Source organism: Sciurus carolinensis, unplaced genomic scaffold (genome assembly GCF_902686445.1).
Source record: "Sciurus carolinensis unplaced genomic scaffold, mSciCar1.2, whole genome shotgun sequence".
NCBI classification, from domain to species: domain Eukaryota; kingdom Metazoa; phylum Chordata; class Mammalia; order Rodentia; family Sciuridae; genus Sciurus; species Sciurus carolinensis.
Genome location: NW_025920268.1, coordinates 246,164 through 262,055, shown reverse-complemented (window position 1 = coordinate 262,055; position 15,892 = coordinate 246,164). Strand labels below are relative to the sequence as shown.

General features: G+C 39.0%; 1 pseudogene; it reads left to right on the top strand.

The window, feature by feature from the left end:
- Positions 1-11,259: 11,259 nt before the first annotated feature.
- Positions 11,260-15,892, top strand: part of LOC124975411 (coiled-coil domain-containing protein 138-like) — a 45,512-nt pseudogene continuing 40,879 nt past the window's right edge.

The following is a 15,892-nucleotide window of genomic DNA, read 5'->3' as shown; positions in this document are numbered from 1 at the left end:
AATCCAAAGTGAGGGTATTACATAAGTAACAGAGGTCTCAGTGAGGTTAAATTGTGATTATAAGAGGTGGCAATGAGGACATCATTTGAGTGTCAGAGGTCATGTGAGGATATTATGTGACTATCAGACTCACAGTGAGGATATCATGTGAGTGTCACATAACAAGTGAGGAAATTAGGTGAATATCAGAGGCACCAGTGAAGATAAATGAAAGAGTCCAAATTCATTTCAGAAAATAATGTGAGTGTCAAAGATCACAGTGAGGACATAGTGTGATTATGAGTGACCACAGAGGTATTATGTCACTTTGTGAAAAAGAACAATGGGAATATTATTTGAGTGTCACAGGACTCAGAAGGGGAATAATGGGAGAGCTAGAGGACACATTGAGGGTATTCTGTGAGTGACTCAGTCCATGTAAAGATATTATGTGTGTGAGAGAGGTCACAGTGAGGTTATTATATGAGTAACAGAGGTCACACTGAGGATATCATTTCAGAGTTAGAGGTCAAAGGAGGGTATTATGTGTCTGTCAGAAACCACACTGAGTATATTTTATGAGTGTGATAGACCAGAGTGAGGGTAATAAGTAAGCATTAGAGGTAACAGTGAGGGTAATCTGTGAGTTTGAGATGTTAGATGAGGGTATCATGTCAGTTATAGAGGCCAATGGAGGACATTTGTGTCAGAGATCAGAGTGAGGGTATATGTGTCAAATGTCACATTGAGAGTATGACGTTAGTGTCAAAGGGCAAGTGGGAATATTTTTGAGTGTCACAAGTGACAATGAGCTTATTTTGTGAGTGTGAGATGTCAGATTGTTGAGTGTCAGAAGTCAATCAGGATATTTTGTGACTATCAGAGTCACAGTGAAGATATTCTTTGAGTGTCACATGCCATAGGGAGGTAAAGTGAGTATCAAAGAAAGCAATAAATATATTATGTTATTGTCAGTCATCACACTGAGGTTGTTATGTCACTCTTAGGGTTTTATGTGAGTTTCAGAAGCCACTATGAGGATATATGAGTACCAGAGAATAAAGTGAGGTTATTATGTCAGTTTCAGAGGCCACAATAAAAGTATCATGATTGTATCTGAAGTCACACTGAAGGTATTTTTTGAGTGACAGAGGTCACAGAAGGATACGTATTCAGTGTCAGAGGTCACTATGCAGGTATTATGTGAGTCTAAGAGGCCATGTTAATGGTATAATGTGAGCTTCAGGGGTCACCACGAGCATATTTGGTGAGCATCATTGGTAAAACAGAGGTTACTACATGAGTGTCAGAGGTCACAGGGAGGTATTATGTGAGTGACAGGGCAAATTGAGAATAATATTTGAAGGTCCAAAAACAAAGTGAAGGCGTTATGTGAGTGTCAGAGGCCATTTTCAGGGAATCGTGTGAGAGTCAGAAGTCACAGAAAGAATATTTAATCTGAATCAGAGGTCACAGTGAGGTTATTATATGAGTGTCAGAGGTCACACTGAGAGTATTACAAGTGTCAGATGTACCAGAGAGATTATTATGTGAGTGTCTGAGACCACAGTGTGGATATTATATCAGCATCAGAGGTCACAATAAATTTATACTGTGAGAATCATAAGTCATGATGAGGGTATTATGTAAGCATCACAGGCCACAGTGAGTGTATGATGTGAGTGTCATGGTCACACTTAGGATATAATCTGAGGCCACACTGAAGGTAATAATTCAGTGCCAAAGATCACAGTAAGGGTATCATTTGAATGTGAGGGTTCACAGTGGGGGTAATATAAGAGTATCAGAGGTCACACAGAATGTTATGTGAGTGACACAGGAAAAGTGAGAATATTATGTGTCAGAGGATATAATGAGAAAATATTTTCAACATCAGGGGCCATAGTGTGGATATTTTGACTGCAACGGGTTATGATGAGGGTATTTTGTTAAGGTTACAGGTCAAGTGAGGACATTGTGTGAATGTCAGAGGTCACATGGAAGTTATCATATAAACATCAGAGACCACATGAAAATATAATGTGTGTCACAGGTAGCAGTGAGGGTATCATGTGAGTATCAGAGAATCAGCCAAAGTGAGTATATTATTTGAGGGTCCGAGGTCATATTCATATTATTAAATGAATGTAAGAGGACAAAATGGGATATTATGTCAGTATCATAGGACACAGTGAGGATAGTCAATGAGTGTTCAGTGTTGCAGTGAGTATATCATGTTAGTTTAAGAGGCCATGCTAAAATACTATGTAGTGTCAGAGCCCAGTGAGTTATTGTAATCCTGTCATGGACCACTGATATGCTATTATGTGAGTGTCAAAGACCAGAGTGAGGGATTTATGTGAGTGTCAGAAGCCATAGTGAAGGTTTCATTGCAGTATCATAAGCCCCAGGTAGAACACTGTTTGTCAAGGGTGGTGTGAGTGTATTATGTTAGCATCTGAGGTCACTCTGAGATAATTATATGAGCATAAAAAGCCACAGTGAGAATATGTCAATTACAGGACACATTGATGGTATCAGGTTTGTGTCTCAGGTCACACTAAAGAAATAATAAGAGTGACACATGTCACTGTGGTGGTATTATGTCAGTGTCAGAGGTCAGAATGAGGGTGTTATGTGAATGTCAGAGAACACAGTATGGTATTATGTGAATGTCAGCAGCCAAGTGAAAATATTATGTGAATGACATAGGATAAAATGAGGGTATTATGTGAGTGTAAGTGGCCACAGGAGACTACTATATGTCTGAGATCATACTGAATATCCTGTGTTCCTGTCAGAATCCACAGTGAAGGTATTTTGTGGATGACAGAGACCATATGACAATAATTGAGTGCCCAAAGCCATAGTGAGAATTTTTGTGTGTGTGATCAGAGTCCACAGTAAGTGTATTATGTGAGTGACACAAGAACATTAAGGATATTATCAGAGGAAAAGTGAGGATATTCTGCAAATGCCAGAGGCCACATGAAGGTATTATGGGAGTGTTTGAGTCACAGTGAGTAAATTATGTAATATCAGAGGTCTGGTGAAAATATCGTGAGACTGCAAATTGAGGATATATTGTAATTGTCAGAGGACAGAATGAAGGTACTATGTGATGGATAATAGGCACAGTGAAGATATTAGGTGAGTGTCAGAAGCCCCAATGGGAATATTCTGAGTGTCAGAGGCCACATTTTTTGTATAATGTGTCAGAGAGCACATACAGGTGTTATATTAGTGCATATTTTGAGGATCAGAGGTCACATTAGGATATTTTTATCAGTGACAATGGTTATACTTAGGGTATTATTTGAGTGACTGAGGTCACACTGAGGGTATTATGTGAGTGTGGTCATATGGAGGTAATTTTGTGCCAGAGATCACAGAGTATAATTTGTGAGGATCAGAGGTCACAGTGAGAATATTGTCAGTGTCAGAGGCCAAGTTGCTGAGGGAGTTTAAGCAGCAGGGAGAGAGAGGATATTTTGTGTTTTAGAGGTCACTTTGATGGTTTTATATCAGAAATTTTATATCAGAAATGGTAATATGTGAGTGTCACAGATAATAGTGAGCAAATTGTATGAGAGTCAGAGGCCACAGTAATTGTATTATGTGAGTATAAAATCCAGAATGATGTGTCAGTGTCAGATGCCAAGTGAGGATATTGTATCAGTGTTATAGGCCACATTTAGGGTATTATGTAAGATTCAAAGACCTCACTAAGTATAATATGTGTGTAGGAAACCACAATTTTTATATTATGTGTGTGAGGTCACAATAGGGATATTTACTAAAATAAATCAATAAATATCTATAATTTTTCTATCAGAATTAATTGAAACTGTATAAGCCAATGATTTCTTTCAACAAGTAGATGTTTATATTACAAAAGAAGTATATTATTTATTCAGAACTATTCAGCCAAGGTATGGTGGTTTATTATGCCCTCTGTGAACTTAACTCCTTTTAGCCTCCATTATACCTTCCTTTGCCTTTGCAGGATCCCTCCCCCTTCTTTCAAATTTGACTTCTGTATTTTTAGATATTATGCCTGTGTTCCAAGAAGTAAGAGAAGAAAGAGGAAAGGCAGGAGTCAAAATTTACAAGTGTATTCTATTAAATTTACCAACTCTACCAGTCCCAAGCTAAAAGCATGAGGTGTATTTTGGCATAAGACATTGAGATTAAGAGCCAGACAAGTCATAGAGAATAACAATTGGGTAAAAATTTGAAGAGTTAAAACCAACCTCGAGATTTGCCACAGGTGAAATTCAGAAGATTAAATAGTGAGAGTGAGTAGAACATTTCACATTATCTGAAATCAGAAATTAGGCAAAGAAATAGAAGTAAAGATTAAACCTAGCTACATTGACACCAGAGTTCAAAGTATATAATAATGCAGTTATATGGAAATGAAATAAATCAAGAATGCACCTAGTTATGTTTGTGACTAAGGAAATTGAAATATTGTATAGTAAACATAATTTTGAATTTCATTTTGTGGATTAAAACTGGAAAGTAAATGTATGTGTTTCAAAATTGTTTGTAAGGGAAATGATAACTTTAATATATTTGATACATTTTTTTGCCAGTAAGAGCATTACTGTAAAAATATATTTGCATCATGCTTGAAGTGTTTCAGAATTACAGTTTCAATATCAGACAGTGCTCAAACTCATCTTTTCTAAAGATTCCAGTTTATAGAGTAGTTTTAAGTTTACGGGAAAATTGATAGTATGGTACAGAGACTTCCTATCTATCTCCCACGACCCAATGTGCATAGCCTTATCCATTATTAACATCCTCCACCATAATGGCACAATCTTTATAATTAATGACCCTACATAGACACATCAAAATTATCCAAAGTCCATAATTTATGTTAGGGTTCTCTTTTGGTGTTGTGCATTCCACACAAATATGTGTTTAAAGAAAGCATAGGTTTTTGATAGGGTACTATGATAAAGAGATCTCACCTGTGTAAGTGGTAGGACATTTACTTTATTCTTACTAGTATTTTGAGTCACATAATATTTCATCCTGAGTATCAGAAAGATAACATGAATATATGGACAAGAATGTTAAAATTAATTGAACAATACATCCCAAGATATTTAAAGCATATGAAATTAAATATGTTTCAAAATTACTATGTATGTATGCACATGTGTGTATATATATATATATATATATATATATATATATTTAAAAGGAATAATTCAATTTTATTTAAGTAGATCACTGAAAGACCCAGGACAGCTTCAACTTTATAATAAGCACTTCATTGGATGTAGTTCACTTACAAAGAAAAATATCAATTTTCTTAAACAAAAAGCACATTAAATTGTTAATACTTTCAAGATGGCCATTTCATAAGTCACCAGTTCTTAAAATTTGGGGGTCAAGACACTTTTAAAAAATTATTTGTAGACGGACACAGTACTTTCATTTATTTATTTATTTATTTATTTATTTATTTATTTATTTAATGTGGTGCTGAGGATTGAACTCAGTGCCTCACACATGCTAGGCAAGTGCTTTACCACTTAGCTACAACTCAAGCCCCAATCAAGTTTGTTTGACAATAATACTTTATGCAAATTCCAATGTAGGAAGTGTAAGAAAACTGCTCTAACTGAAACAGAAGACTCTGCAACTCTGCTCCCTGTCTCCTGGTCCAACCCATTTGAGATTTCTGAGGCAACTACAAGTTTCCTTAAAGCATTATATTAAAATAGGTCATGCAAAGAAGTATACCTCTGGTTTATTGTATTTTGTTTGTTTGCAAGAGTATCAAATGATTTTATTACAGAACTTAATGCCATTAACTCACTTAAAAAATCAACATGAACATGAGAAAAGGATAAACACATTCAAGGCTCATCAGTCCTTGGAGGACAGGAGGGAGCCCTGAACAGGGAACCCACAAACCTTTTCCTTATGCCTGATGTCTCTGTGTCCCTGTTCACTCCAGGCTTCCGCTTTCTGTAGCATCTGACAAGGGAAGAAAACTGACTAGAAGAGTCATGGACCAGAAGGTCACAACCAACTCTAAGGATATATGATGCAAAGGGCTTGTACATTCTAGTCTGTAACTCTGAGAAAGATATTGGATGTGCACTGTCAAATACCTACTCCTCACTAAGTTTTAATGCCCTTTGATACTGATCTTTCACTGTAGCTTCTGTTTATCCCAGAATACAAACCCTCAAATCCATGTGCAGTCTCCATGTTCAAGAATAAAGTTGTTTGAGAACCAACCTAGTGACTGTAGTGTCCATAACCTGTAGAGTGTGGTGGGTGTCACACCCAAGGAGAAGCAGGTCCAGTGGCAGCCCAATGCAAGGGGCACACATGGACAACATTCTCACTGCTAAATTTCTTCCTGTTCTATTTGGGCACTGTGGCGAGCCGCCACGCCACCATGATAAGATGGCGCTGGTTTCCACTAAAGCCTGAGGTGCATTCTAGGTAAACAAGCCCATATTTGGTTATGCCAACTGTTGCATACGGGAGCGCCTATGAGCAAAGGCCAAGTGGCAGGAGTAGATTGGTTATTGCAAGAGTATAAAAGTGTACGAATTCAGCTCAAGGAAGTAGAAGAAAATCCATGGTTGTATAATAATAAGGTCCTGATTAAACTGCTGAAGGAAGATTCCTGTGCCGTGCTTTCTTGCGGGCGAGGGACACGACAAGTGGTGCCGAAACCCGGGAATCAGAACTTTCAGTGGTCAGGGGGTGCACCGGTAAGTACCACAGGTAAGTGGGGTCCACACATAGTGGGACGCTCCTCTATAGATAGAGAGCGGGGATCGACCTTAAAGGTATTAAAGTGAAAGTAGCACGCGAAAGACGGCTACACCCTGGACTAAGCGAAAAACGGTCCACATTAAAAGTATTAAAGTGAAAGTGGCACTCGAAAGGGGGCAAATTAATCATGGGTTCTGGGGTGTCTAGAGTTCGCATGGAAGGACTATTAAAGGCTTTATTAAAGGCTAATGGAGCACCTTTAAAGGTTTCCTCAGCTAGGAAGTTTTTAAAAACTGTAGAAGACAAAGCCCCTTGGTTTTTAGATGAGGGATTGTTTGATCAAGAGAAACTATCACAAGAGACAGAAAAAGGCCCCCCTCCTGATCCCTTCCACGCAGCTCCATGGCCACCTAGGGAGGGAACACCCGTGTCCTTGAAGCAGTCCTCCCCCTAGGCAGAGATCTCAGCAGCTCCATTCCTCAAAAGTAGTAAGAAATAATGTTTTGTGATTTTCTGCATTCAAACCTAACCTGATTTCTCAACCAGGAAGAAAAAGGGTTAAAAAGTCCTGGGTGATCCTCCCTCCCCCTTGCCTGGCCTTGCTGAAGCCTGCATTGGAATGTAGGCTGCAGCGGTCTCAGCGGGAAAGGGAGGTAACCTGAAGATAAGAAAAAAGAAAAAAAAAAAAAGGTGTCCGTTTTAAACTTCTGGGCTGCTACACAGAACTAACTCATTCTCTAGGATTCTTGTTTTATTTTGTTTTTCTCTAATGCTGTATTTTTGAGTTCATAATTTTGATCCTGCATACCTAGGTTAATGATTATTTTTTCTTTTTGATCAGTTCTATTTTTTATTCAACTAGAGTTTTTGAACATCTGTTACATTGCAATGGAGATTCACCTATAGTTACAAGGCCTTTGATTTTGTGTTATGTGTATGTTGTGCTGTCTAATGTCATGTTTTGTCTGTATCAAAACTGAGCGCTCCTAAAATTAAAATTTAAAAATGGATCCAAATACTTTTATTCACGTGATTTAAAAAGGTTCAATTTAAATTGAGTAAACTAATAAAAGTGAAATGTCTTTAAAAATAACTTGCAAGTCTCTAGGTGGTCAAACTAATGGAATGTTGATATTAAACAATGTCTAATATCAATTGTTTCTAGGACTTTTCTTCAACAGCAAAGAGACAGCAAATACTGTTCAGGACACTTGTCTAATATCTTGGTTTTTACAGAATAAGTGAATTAGAGTTAACATGTATGGGATTACTCAAATGTGTTTGTTGGTGACATCTGATTAATTTGCAAAGTTAAAATGCTAATTGTTAAATAACATCAAGTACTTTTAACTCCTTAAATTCTATGGAGTAACATACTTAAACATTATTGGTGGTTTCATAGGTTGGTAAATCAAAAAGTGTTTAAAATCGCTTTGTGTCATTACTAAAAACAAGGTTATTAAGAATTATGTCCTAACAGGTAAAACCCCAACCCAGAGGGTGAGCATTTCATCTGCTCCCTTACCACTTCCCCCTGCTCTCCCTCCAGTTCTGCAAAGCTCCAAGAAGATCTTAGATTTGGATTTAGAGCTACCATCTCCCTCTCACTGTGTTTCAGTTAGAGTACCATAAACAACAAAGTATTTTTAACTTGTTAAAGTGGAGTGATTTGTCTAAATTCAGAAATTTCATAAGAGTTGTTTCAGAATGTGAACAAAAAGGGGTCAACAGATAGGAAAGAGAGAATAAAAGGTTCTGGGTTTGGAAATATATTTAATAAAAAGGAAAAGAAAATGTTTCTGGGTAAGAAAGTGCCTGTGTGATGGAATACATGAGGGTCTAAGTAAGTGCTAAGAAAGTCTGTGTGTAAGTAAAGGGCAAGTTTCAACAAGTCTGTGTGTAACTAAGTTGGTTGTATGTATGTGAGACAGCTAAAACTATTTAAGATTTTTCCTAAGGTGAAATATTAATGTTCTGATATAAGCCAAAGTTTAATCTATATGGTAAAATGACATGGTAAAATAACAAGGATTTCTTAGAAACACTAATTTACTCTTAACTTTGTGTCTATTAAGTTTTATTCTTTAAAACAATTAGTCTTAAAAATTGGGGTTTATACAATTATGGTTAAACAACTGTTAAGAGTATTATACTATGTTACAGAGTCTAAATTTTTCTTTAAAAACTAAATTTAGTAAGATTAAAGTGTCAAGGTAATTGTGAAATGGTCACTCCTTGAATTTAAATGTATTCATATTTTCCAAGTATACAAGTTTTAAAGCAGAGTATTTATCAAGCTGCTATTCTCCAAACTTCTCTCTCAATGTTGGAATGCTTCTAGGTTCTCACGAGCAGTCTTAATGCCTATTCCTACCTTCCTACCAGTCCCAATCTCTGTTACAGATACAGAACTACCAGTGCTATTATCAAGAAACAAAAGAGATTTTGGCATCACAACAGCTGTGATCACTACCATTGCAGCCTCTGCAGCAGCAGCCACAACCGCAGCAGCCGCGTTGACAACTACAATACAGACAACAACTACAGTTAATCATTTGGCAGAAAACACTGCCACTGCCTTACAGACTCAAGAGACCCTAAACCAACATTTAAGAACATGCATCCTCCTAGTAAATCAGAGAGTGGACTTATTACAAGAACAAGTGGACTTGTTACAAGAACTTATGGGTCTGGGATGTGTTCTTTCTTTAAGAGCAGTTTGTGTTACCCCTATCACTTTTTATAATGATGGCCATGCAGCTATGTTGTCTAGAAATCTTCTCACTATCTTACTTGTACTTGGTCATATGGGTTTGACAATTTAACCTCTCAACTAAGAGCTGAAATTATGAGAGTCAATACCACCAGGGTAAATGTGGCACCTGTATCTGAAATGGTCAAATGGTTCTCTACTGCTCTAGGTTTTGTAAAACAATGGGCAGGCCTTGGCTCCTTAGGACTAATACTTTAGGTGTTTTATATCTCATTCGCTTAATTTATCAATTACGAGCCACCCAACAGAGAGATCAAATCATCCTTCAACAAGTCATGACAGCCTTAGAGGCCGGCAGTTCCCCTCAAGTATGGCTGAGTATGCTGGACCGGTAGTCAAAGACGGGTAATGTAGGAGGTGGCCGTATACCAACCTAAGACAGAAGCTGTAGCATGATCTACAGTCTTTGATGACGGGTAAGGATACGGGCTGACCCCTCAACCTAAGACAGGCACGGTCCCAAGCCACTTATAAAAATAATAAAAAAGGGGAGCTGTCAGGGGTACCCGGGACCCCTAGCCCCAGGCTAAGCAGGATGGCGGCTGGCAGTTTGCCAACGTATGGTCCATGGCACATACTGATGACGCAATAAGCAGGAGTCACGCTGACGCCGTATGGGGAAGTACTTAACTGTTGGCTCCTGTTTCTCGTGTGCAGTGCGTGATCTGCTCGTGCCCCATACACTTACACATTGGGATCATGCATGTAGCTCGTGCCTTGTCTGTATAGCTTTCTGATTGGCTGCCTTACTATATATATTCTTTGTGTGCTCCCCTGAGCGGGAACAATAGAACAATAAAGAATCTTGGAAAGCTCCATCGGCTTAGGCGATGTCAGGCCCGGAGAAGGCGCCACTCTGGGACTGATGTTCACTATCTGCCACTTTTGCACAGTAGGATAGGGCCTCTACCTTCACCTGTGTTCATAAAATAAAGAAGGGGGAGCTGTGGCGAGCCGCCACGCCGCCATGATAAGATGGCGCTGGTTTCCACTAAAGCCTGAGGTGCATTCTAGGTAAACAAGCCCATATTTGATTATGCCAACTGTTGCATACGGGAGCGCCTATGAGCAAAGGCCAAGTGGCAGGAGTAGATTGGTTATTGCAAGAGTATAAAAGTGTACGAATTCGGCTCAAGGAAGTAGAAGAAAATCCATGGTTGTATAATAATAAGGTCCTGATTAAACTGCTGAAGGAAGATTCCTGTGCCGTGCTTTCTTGCGGGCGAGGGACACGACAGGGCACTGCCCCATATTCAAGGTAGAAATCTTGAGAAGAGTGACACCCCCTTCCCCCCCACCTCCCACCAAATGAAGTCATGCTCTCAGAGAACAGAGATTCAAGTCTTCACCATTAATTAAATAGAACTTTCCAAGGTGCCAGGAATATTCTTAGAAGTGTCCTTGGATGGGACTGGTTGGTCCTGGCTCTCTACTCAGAAGGGGCCTCAGCACAGCTTCTACTTTCTGGACCTCCAGAAACTTATGAATCACTCCTTTGATCTGTGGATTGAAATTGTGGTTGGATTTTCTGGATACACCTACTGAGAAATAATCCTGTCTATTCCTGCTTTCAGCATCCCAGACTTTCTTGAACCATGTTCTGCCTCAGCCAGTTTTGTAACTGGTTCTTGTTCATTGTAGGATTCCATTTCTGTTGTCCAGATGTGTCCACATAAATCATCATTTTGCAGACTGTGGTGTCTGCCTTGGGTACCTAGGGGGCGCAGTCGCGCAGGAAGCTTCTGAATCCCATGGGAAATTGCAGGCGGGAGGGCGTGGCGAGTTTGAAAAGAGGCCAGCGCCAGAGGGAGGACCTGGGCGCGGAGCTGCCTCTTCCGGTAGCCGGTGCGTCGGGACTGTGCATGCTGACCACTGTGTCACAAGCCAGAGCCTGCACGGGGGCAGGCGCTTTTTGTTTTCAGTGCGGGCCTCACTCACAAGTGGCGAGGGAGGCGTGCAAAGGGTTTGTCCTGGACAACTTCCCCAGGCCTTTTGCAGGCTTGGGACACCGCCCATTAGCCCAGCGCCTCTCCCTGGCCCGGCCCAGGTCATTCCTGCCCAATCAGGTGCCCATGGCGCTCGGTTCTCCTTGCTCAGCAGCAGCGCGCTGCCCCCTGAACTTCTGAGCACCAGGCAGATACAGGGGATTGCTGTCGCAACGACCTCCTAGGGCCCCAGCAGGAAGGGGCAGGCGGCAAAGTTCGGCCCAGGCGATCTGGATGGTGGGCGCTGCTAGAGCTCCAGCTGCATCAGTTCTGGTCGCTGGCGCAAGGTAGGTGGGTGCTGGAGACAGGTGTCGCGGGGGGAAGTGATGGAAGGGCGCGGGCTTGGGTTGGCACCTGCTGGGTGGTTAACGGTGGGCGCAGGCTGGGTGGGCTCCAGCTTTCAAGCCCTGTCCCAGGGTCTCAGCATCGCAAACTTTGCATGCAGGAGCTCCTTCTGAGTCACCAGATTGGGACTGTGCATTGCACACTGCAGTGTGCCTTTAATCTGTGCAGGAATTGTAGGAGAGGAAAACTGATCTGTAGAGGGGAAATGCTAGAAAAAACACCTGGCATGCACAGCATTGTTTTGAGTATTAAATGGACAGTGCTCTTTCCAAACATGTAAGGAGGACTTTCAAGTGGCAATCATTATTAGAGTCTTACAGAAAGATAAGAATGAGACTTGACATTTACACTACTGAGGAAGAGGGAAAAGATCAGTATAGGGCAAAGCAAAGTCAGAACAAGAAGGCAAGAGGAAGAATCATGTCATTTTTGCATGTAGGGATAAAGGAGCTTTATAAAATATCTGTTGTAAATAGGAATGTAGCTGAGTGACAGAGTGCCTGCCTAGCATGTGCAAATCCTGTATTCAATCCCCACTACTGCAAAAACAAAAACAAAACAAATAAACGAGCAGAAAACATGTTGGTTGACACTGTCAACTACTGGAATCAGTTAGGCAGTGGTGTACAGGATTGGGTTGTGGGAAAAGGAGATTAGAAGCTGTTCTGAAATGATAGCAAGGCTGCCCAAACATGAGTAGAGTACAAGTGAAAGCTCCAACAGCAGGAGCTTTTGGATTTCCACTTGGCAAAATGTACTGTGTTAATATGGAGAAAGAAGAAAAGAATGAAGTTGGAGATAATTCCTAGGTTTTTGGCTTGGAAAATCCTTGAAACTAATTATTAGAAGTACTTGTTTTTACTTTAAGATGAAGACTTTGAAATGGCTATCAAGAAACTTAATGGAAAACTCTATCTGGATGACTCAGAAAAACATAGGCCATTAGAAAAAAAAATCCAGCAAGTATGTTAAGTTTAAATGACTTATTAGATTATTTTTACAGCAAATCATCTATTTGAAATGAACCTCCTGATCTGATGATCAATAATAATCAATTTTATTTATTAAACGTATCCTTGTTCCTGGTGATTTAAAATATTTGAAAAATATTGCTACATGAAAAACATGGGCCTCTTGGTTATTCTTGCTCTCCTTTACTATTCATAGGTCTCGTTATCTGGGTCTTTGGATTACATGGGGGCCCAATTAAAATATGATCATTGTCATAGGGTAGTTGGACTTCATCTAATTTTATCTTTTCTTTTGCTTGCATTGTATAGATTTTTCAGATAATGAGAAAGAATATGTTATTGTTTGGGAAAAGAAATCCAAAGTTGAAGAGAATGCAAAAGCAGATTCAGTAAAGCTCCCACCTACATTTTTTTGTGGAGTCTGCAGTGATACTGATGAGGACAATGGAAATATGGAAGACTTTTGGTCAGAGCTTCAAAAAGTTCAGGAAGCTCAGGGAAGAATGTCTTCATTGCTTTCCTTTCAGTTCCATTGACTGTTGATGAGTAAGCAGTAGAATGTTCTTAGCAAATGGTAATGATGGGTGTGGCTAGCAGATAGATGAATCTAAGAAAGTGGAAAGACATATTATTTATGAATTGGTACACTCAAAAAGTAGTTAGGATATTAAATTTTCCAAAATTGAGCTATAGATTTAAGGTGCAGTGCCAGTCAAAACTTCACCAGGATTCTTTGAAGATATAAATGAACTAAATCTCAAAATTTCTATGGAAAGTTACAATTATATGTTTGCTATTACTGATGAACCCACACTGAGACATTATCTCACAGAGTTTTGAGTTTTTACCTAAAATGGATATCCAATTTGTCAAATTTTCTTACTCCATCTGTTTTTGCAATCATGGAACTTTTTATTAAATCCATGAAGTATATTGATTTTTGAATGTTCAGGAAACCAACATTGCATTCCTGGAATAAACATCAATCATGGTATATAAATTATAAATTTTATATGAATTCAGGTTTGAGTAAAATTTGCTACAACTTTTGGATTTACATTTTTTTTCAGCTAATATATTTTTTAATTTTTTTATTGTATACAAATGGGATACATGTTGTTTCTCTATTTGTACATAGAGTCAAGGCATACCATTTGTGTAATCATATGTTTACATGAGGCAATGATGTTTGATTATTTTTTTTCCTTTCTCCCCACCCCTCTCACCCCTCTTTCCCCTCTATACAGTCCTTCTTTCCTTCATTCTTACCGCTCTCCTTATACCTAACCCTAAACCTAACCCTAAATCTAATGCTAACCACTCCCACCCCCATTATATGTCCTCAACTGCTTATCAGCGAGATCATTTGTCCTTTAGGTTTTTGAGATTGGCTTATCTCACTTAGCATGATATTCTCCAATTTCATTCATTTGCCTGTAATGCCATAATTTTATCATTCTTCATTGCGGAGTAATATTCCATTGTATATATATGCCACAGTTTCTTTATCCATTCATCAACTGAGGGGCATCTAGGTTGGTTCCAAAATCTGGCTATGGTGAATTGAGCAGCAATGAACATTGATGTGGCTGTATCTCTGTAGTATACTAATTTTAAGTCTTTGGGCATAGGCCAAGAAGTGGGATAGCTGGGTCAAATGGTGTTTCTATTCCAAGCTTTCTGAGGAATCTCCACACTGCTTTCCAGAGTGGCTGCACTAATTTGCAACCCCACCAGCAATGTATGAGTGTTCCTTTTTCACCACATCCTCGCCAACACCTATTGTTGCTTGTGTTCTTGATAATCGCCATTCTAATTGGGGTGAGATGAAATCTTAGGGTAGTTTTGATTTGCATTTCCCTTATTACTAAGGATGTTGAACATTTTTTCATATATCTGTTGATTGCTTGTATATCTTCTTCTGTGAAGTGTCTGTTCATTTCCTTAGCCCATTTGTTGATTGGATTATTTGTATTCTTCGTGTAGAGTTTTTTGAGTTCTTTATAGATTCTGGAAATTAGCACTCTATCTGAAGTATGGTTGGCAAAGATATTCTCCCATTCTGTAGGCTCTCTCTTCACATTACTGATAGTTTCCTTTGCTGAGAGAAAGATTTTTAGTTTGAATCTATCCCAGTTGTTGATTCTTGCTTTTATTTCTTGTGCTATGGGAGTCCAGTTAAGGAAGTCTGATCCTAAGCCAACAAGTTGAAGATTTGGACCTACGTTTTCTTCTATGAGATGCAGGGTCTCTGGTCTGATTCCGAGGTCCTTGTCCATTTTGAGTTGAGTTTTGTGTAGGGTGAGAGACAGGGGTTTAATTTCATTCTATTGCATATGGTTTTCCAGTTTTCCCAGCACCATTTGTTGAAGAGGCTATCTTTTCTCCATTGCATATTTTTGGACCCTTTGTCTAGTATGAGAAAATTGTATTTATTTGGGTTTGTGTCCATGTCCTCTATTCTGTACCATTGATCTACCTGTCTATTTTGGTACCAATACCATGCCGTTTTTGTTACTATTGCTTTGTAGTAGAGTTGAAGATCTGGTATTGCAATACCCCCTGCTTCGCTTTTGCTACTGAGGATTGCTTTAGCTATTCTAGGTTTTTTATTCTTCCAGATGAATTTCATAATTGCTTGCTCTATTTCTGCAAGGTACATCATTGGGATTTTAATTGGCATTGCATTGAATCTGTATAGCACTTTAGGTAGTATAGCCATTTTGACGATATTAATTCTGCCTATCCAGGAACATGGGAGATCTTTCCATCTTCTAAGGTTTTCTTTAATTTCTTTCTTTAGTGTTCTGTAGTTCTCATTGTAGAGGTCTTTCACCGCTTTTGTAAGATTGATTCCCAAGTATTTTATTTTTTTTGATGCTATTGTGAATGGGGTAGTTTTCCTAATTTCTCTTTCTGAAGATTCATCACTTATGTATAAAAATGCATTGGATTTATGAGCATTGATCTTGTAACCTGCTACTTTACTGAATTCACTTAAGAGTTCTAAAAGTTTTCTGGTGGAATTTCCAGGTTCCTCTAAATATATAATCATGTCATCAGTGAACAGGGATAGTTTGAGT